The sequence below is a fragment of the Chlamydotis macqueenii genome, chromosome 26 (assembly GCF_036417535.1).
Source record: "Chlamydotis macqueenii isolate bChlMac1 chromosome 26, bChlMac1.mat, whole genome shotgun sequence".
Lineage (NCBI taxonomy): Eukaryota > Metazoa > Chordata > Aves > Otidiformes > Otididae > Chlamydotis > Chlamydotis macqueenii.
The window spans coordinates 2,033,033-2,039,032 of record NC_141581.1 but is presented as its reverse complement, the minus strand read 5'-3'; the positions used below and the strand labels follow the sequence as shown (position 1 = coordinate 2,039,032).

General features: G+C 44.0%; 1 non-coding gene across 1 annotated transcript; it reads left to right on the top strand.

Annotated features, from left to right (window-relative positions):
* Positions 1-480: 480 nt before the first annotated feature.
* On the top strand, positions 481-553 carry TRNAV-CAC (transfer RNA valine (anticodon CAC)). The gene has a single exon. It is a non-coding gene; the product is annotated as a tRNA-Val (tRNA).
* Positions 554-6,000: the final 5,447 nt, after the last annotated feature.

Below are 6,000 nucleotides of genomic sequence, written 5' to 3'. Positions count from 1 at the left end.
AACTGCAGAACAACATCTCTGTGGCACTTCGTGCACATGCAGGCATGTTTATGCCCTGGCAGGTGTAGATAACATTTTGTGTGTGTGCATACATACACGTACATACAAGGACACGTGTGTGCAGGTTTGTGTTTTCACGCTCACAAAAACAATGGCTGTACTTTGATTTGCACTGTTCGTACACTAGTTATTACCTACCCAAAGTGGCAGCCTCCTAGGCCTTTCAGCCTCATAACTACAGCAGACGCGAACTCCTGGGCTCTCCCTGGTGTCTGCAATTTAATTTTTATGAGAAAACCTATTTGTCTCCCCAAGTACACCCATCCCCTTCCCAACTTACCCTTTTTTAAAAACTCTGTTTACTTTATAAACTGCCCTGATGCAAATAATAAAAAGCTTGTATTTCCTGTTGATGATACTCATATGCTACACAGCATGAGGCAGCGTATTTCAAATCCAATTCCAAAATAAACAGCCCAGGTTTCCGTAGTGTAGCGGTTATCACGTTCGCCTCACACGCGAAAGGTCCCCGGTTCAATCCCGGGCGGAAACATCTGGTTTTTTTTCGGGCCCAGGGAAGTTGGTTGATATTCAAGGAGCACCTCCTCCAAGCTCAGGAGCGATGCATCCCAAAGAAGAACAAGGTGCTCCTGGACCAACTGAAAGTAAAGAAAGAAGCCTATAGAGGGAGGAAGTGGGGACAAGTTACCTGGGCAAGTGGCCAGGGATCAGGTGAGGCAGGCTAAAGCCCTGACGGAATTGAATCTGGCCAGGGACATCAAAAGCAACAAGAAAAGCTTCTACAGGTATGTCAGGGACAAAAGGAGGTCCAGGGAGAATGTAGGCCCCCTCCAGAAGGAAACAGGTGACCTGGTTACCCAGGACACAGAGAAGGCTGAGGTGCTTAATTACTTTTTTGCCTCAGTTTTCACAGATAAGGACTTTTGGCGTGCTACCCAAGCTATAGAAGGCACAAGTAGGGACTGGGAGAATGAAGAACCGCCCACTGTACTGGAAGAGCAGGTTCAGGAACATCTGAAGGTGCACAAGTTCATGAAATCTGATGAGATGCATCCGCGGGTCCTGAGGGAACTGGTGGATGAAGTCACCCGCTATGATGCAGCCCTGCCTGAGAGCAGAGCTCCACGTTCAGGTCCCCACTTTCCAGTTAGCTCAAAATCTCGAACAAATCTTAATTCTTTTTTGCTGCAAGTGGAAGCAGAATTTGGCCCCTGTCTTGCAGCTCTAACACCACAGCAATGTAGACAGATAATAGAGAATTTAGATAGGCTATTCAAAAGAGAAGTGCAGGAAAGATTTAAGTGAACCATGAGGAAATATCACTGACTGGAAATAGTTTTTACACTTTTTTTCATTTAAAAATCCACAAAATAACTTAAAAAAACCCTCTTATCCACCTAGATCCTTCTTTTATAGACTCCAGGACTGTACTGTGTACATCGGGCTGTGGGAGCTGTACTTCTCGAGGAACAGGACAAGTACACTTACTGTCTATAAGCGTATTGTTTTTATTTTTATTGCAGTTTCATGAATCTAAATACGCAAAACACCAGGTAGAGATTCTGGGAAACAGGTAGAACAGACAATAGTAAGATGGGAACTAAGTCAAACAGAGATTAAGTTACTTGACTTAGATCACACAGTGCATTGAAATTACTATGTGCCAGGTTTATACCTTCACCACAGCAGCGTCCTTTCTCCCGTATAACTGTCTTATTGGAAGTGCTCAGGGCCAGCTTTTTGTACCTTACCTCCTACACAGATGGGGCTGGTTTTCAGAACAGCAATGCTCTCAGCCACAAACACAGGGAAAAGGTTTGCAGAACAGCTCTGCACCCACACCCACAAGTTTTGTTTGTCATGAACAAAAAGTTTATGAATGTCATTTTGGCAGTTGGCTTCCTTTGAAAATCTAGCTTTTGCTATTAGAAAGGAAAGGAAGTCAAGGACTGGTTTACACCACAGCTTTCTTAGTCCTGGTACGTGACCTTCAATAACTGCTTCCTCTGAGTGTTTTTCCCTGCCTCATTCTGTTCCATCTCACCTGGGCAGTTCTGAGGGCTGTTATCCCACATACACATACCTACCACAATGAACGCCTGCTTTACTCTGCCCCCAGTAAGAGGTGTCGCAGATACTGATGTTTGGATGTTTATCAAACTCCTTTGCCGATGATCTTTGACTATTCTCCAATGCAATCATTCTGATGGCTCTCATTTTCACCGGCTATAAAGCAAGCAATAAAATTCCTACTCCACGTCAGCCTGAGTGCACACACGTACAAACTTCAGTAACGGCACAGGAATGCTAATTTATTTAGATGGGATGCTCTAATTTCATGCTTTGACTTCAAGGGGAGAATTGCAGAACCATAAATGAAACTTCAGGCCTCAGCTCCCACATCAAGAGGACCTTAAAGTATCTGTTCCTTTAAACATCTACCCTTCAGTAGGCTTTTGAGAGCGTGGCTGTCAGTAGAGATCCGTACATGAGAGGAGTAGATTCTCAGTTCAGTCCAGGGTCATTATGGGAGTGTAATGACTGCATTTCCGCTGAGCAGGAACTGTGGTCTGTGTCTCCGAAAGCCAAGAAGGTGAGGACAGGTACAAGGAGGATGGAAGAAGAATTTCCTGACAGAGTAAGAAGAGGAAGAGTGCAATCTTTCTGATTGTGCTTGGGTTTGACACATGGCACCCATGCGAATCAGTCTCAGTCCCTCTCCCTGTAGTTTGCAAGCTTGCTGGAACACCTTAGTTCTTGTCTCACCGAGTCCACAAACTCCTCTCTGCTGGGAAATGGCAAAGGAGACTCTTTGGGTGTCCTGTGGGTCTGCATAACACAGTGAAAAACCCTCCCTCTGCTCTGCCTCGCTCCAACAGCTGCCTGCTGCAGTCAGAAAACCACATGCCTCTTACTCTGCCTCCGTTTCATCTCGAGTTGTTTGAACAGCATCATTCTTTAGCCTAGCAACGGAGCAGTAAACTGCTGGCACACCCTGCTCCCAGAGTGACAGCGCTGACACTACAGATGTCAGAGCGTTTTAATACCAGAAGCCGCTGCCAACTCTTAAACAATGGCTCAGGCACAACAGAAGGGACCAAGGAGCTTTCCAGCCCCTCAGGCCAACTGCTTCCCAGGGATGAGTCCTGCCAAAATATTTGAACAAATGCGCAGGACTGCAGTGACAGAAGTAAAATTCATCCCAGTTCCAAAAACCTCCACGACCAGAGTGGTGAGAACCCAGCTAAGCGTTATCATCCTTGCAGTCCAAATCCAAACCACCATCTATCCTTCTCCAGTTCTGGCTGAGTTTTCTTATCTCATGTGGCAGCGAGTTCCAGAGCTTACTCTTGCATGACAATTTTTACTTCATTTAGGCTAAAATGCATAGTGTCTCGTTATTAAGTCCCTGCAGTAGCTGGCAGAACGGTTTAAGGAGCTGTTGACAGGGTCTGTTCTTCTTGGTAGCAGATGACCACTGAAGACAGCCATATCCTAAAAACACTGTTGTGGCACTTCCTCCTCCCTCTCCCTCTCTGCTGCCAGCATGTGAGTAATTCCTCTTGAAGGCAGCAAAACGTCGGTGTAGGTAAAGCCAAGCTCAGTGGAATAAAGGTGGTGGCCTAGCAGTGGTTGGTTTGCTGGGGTTCAGTGGAAGGGTGCAAAGAAGCCAAGCGGGAGGTAAGCCCATGGTCTTGAGTGCAAAGGAGGAATACTCTGTGGTTGCTCATGTGGGTACATGGGTGAGGTGAGGTTTTGAAGATGAGGTTCAGATACAGCATCTCACCGGAAAGGTGAGACTTAACATGACATTTGCAGGTTTTCTACTATTCTGGTGCAGCACTAAGCGTGCTCAGCTCTACCTTGGGTTAGTCAGAGAAACGGAGGAACTGCATGTCTGGGAGCCACAAAAGAGCCCCCAGGGAAGCTGGGCAGATGTTTGCCTTGCAGTGAAAAGTCCAGCGGTCCCATGACTATGCACTTCGAGCTGTTTATAAATTTTCTGTTCCTGGCAATGACTTTGACAACAGAAAACAAGTTTTGCCTTTTTTGAGAAGTTTTTCTTCACAATCTTTGGAGGCATTCTTAAAACTACATGTCTGAAAAGTAAAAACTAATTGGAGATCTTTTGTCTGCAATGTTTTGATTGTCCAAGCTGAAAAGTACTAGGGAGATGGAGAAGAAATAAAGAGAACTTTCCAAACCTCTATTATGAAAATTCAGTCTTAATTGAAAATTGACATTCACTGTGGAAAACTCCTACTTGATGAAAACACACATTTCTGTGGAAAACATGGTTTGAACAAAACATTTCACACAGCTCTTTTCGTGCTCACAGCGTACAACAGACTGTGACAGGGGAGCTAAGGGATGAAATTACGTGATCTCTGAAAATCTGAAATGTAGGCAGTCGGCTAGGGAAAACTGCCTGCTCTTACAACCTGATGTGATATGCTAATCCCTGTTCACTATGCATATCCTTAAAAATGCTTTTTATTCCTACCTCTTTTCATAATTAACAATCCACTTTAAACATGTAGCATTTTTACTCTAACTTCTAGAGATAATAAGGATCTTTCTGTCAGAATCTTTTTTCTTCACACATAAAAAAGTTTTGCAAAACCAGTATTTTCTGAAGGAAAATTTCTAGCTTGCCAGACAAAAAAAAAAAAACAGTCCACAGAAAACAGGGATGTGAGGGCACCAGATTCCCACAGCAGGCTATTTCAGGAAAACCCACTTGTGAACGGGATGTTGCCTTGGGAACTGCACAGTAACATTTATTTCCAATAATTATGTTCAAAAGAAGTGAGACGATACATATCCAGCAGCGCAGGAGGGAGAGCATTCAGCACCCACACTGGTCCGTGCTTGGGCTGAACGCGTGCGGCTGATGTCTACTGCCAATGATTTGAGGCAATGTTGGTGTGTTGTTGCAATTAAAAAAAAATAAATAAACTGGAGGTGATCACTGATCTTCTGTGATCAGATCCATGGTTTTTTTCACAAGAATACATGCTATGTTAGTGATGAGAAAAAGATCTGTGAAGGCTGTTCATGATTTAGAGGCTCTAGGCAAAAAAAAAAAGTTGTGTGAGTGGTAAAAGAATAGCAATGGATACATTCTACATCTTCAAACCCTACAAATTACTTCCTTGCAAATGCTAGGAGTCCTGGGTTTATTTTCCTATTCTGGGGCAATCTGAGAGGCTTCCCATCCACAACAGCCTGCTCACAAGAGGTTTTAAGCTGGTTCTGACTGGCACTCCTCGCTCTACTCTTACAGCAGGAGCACAGACCGGGCTGGCAGCACTGCAGCGCTCACCCAGACCGCTCACCTCACACTGCCTTTATGCCCAGTGCAGAGAAAGATGCTAAGATGTTCTTTTTCCTTCTCAAGATAATAATCTAAAATAGATCAGGTCACATGCACCCTTCAAAAGTCTGTTTCACTCCATTCACTATAAGAGGAATCTCATGGGATAGGCCCATATGTAGAAACCCTGCTTTTGCAGATATCTAAAGCTAAACGAGATGAATAGTATCCCGATTCCCACTTTTGGAAGCAATGAGGGAGAAGAGTGACCTCTACAGCTCAGCCCCTTTCCAGGTCTGCTGTCCTGGAAGGAAGGATTCGCTCTCTCTCTCGCTCACACTAATCCTGTCAGAACCAGAAAAAAAAAAAAAAATTAAGCCAAACTTATGGATATAGACCTTTAATGGCCACTTCAGATATACAAGTGCCTGTGTCCCTCAGGCTGAAGGCAAAAGGAAAGTCAGTTTAAAGATAAAACAAAGCTAAACATCCAGAGAGACGTTAAAATATGTTACCCTGAAGACTAAGACATAGGTTCCTTGGTTCATTCAATGCTCTTGCAAATTTAAATTTATAGTGGTCAAAAAGGCAAATAAGCTCTACTCTGGCAATTTTAACTTCATTTGATTGAAAAGCAAAATTCTGCAAAAGCTAACACACAT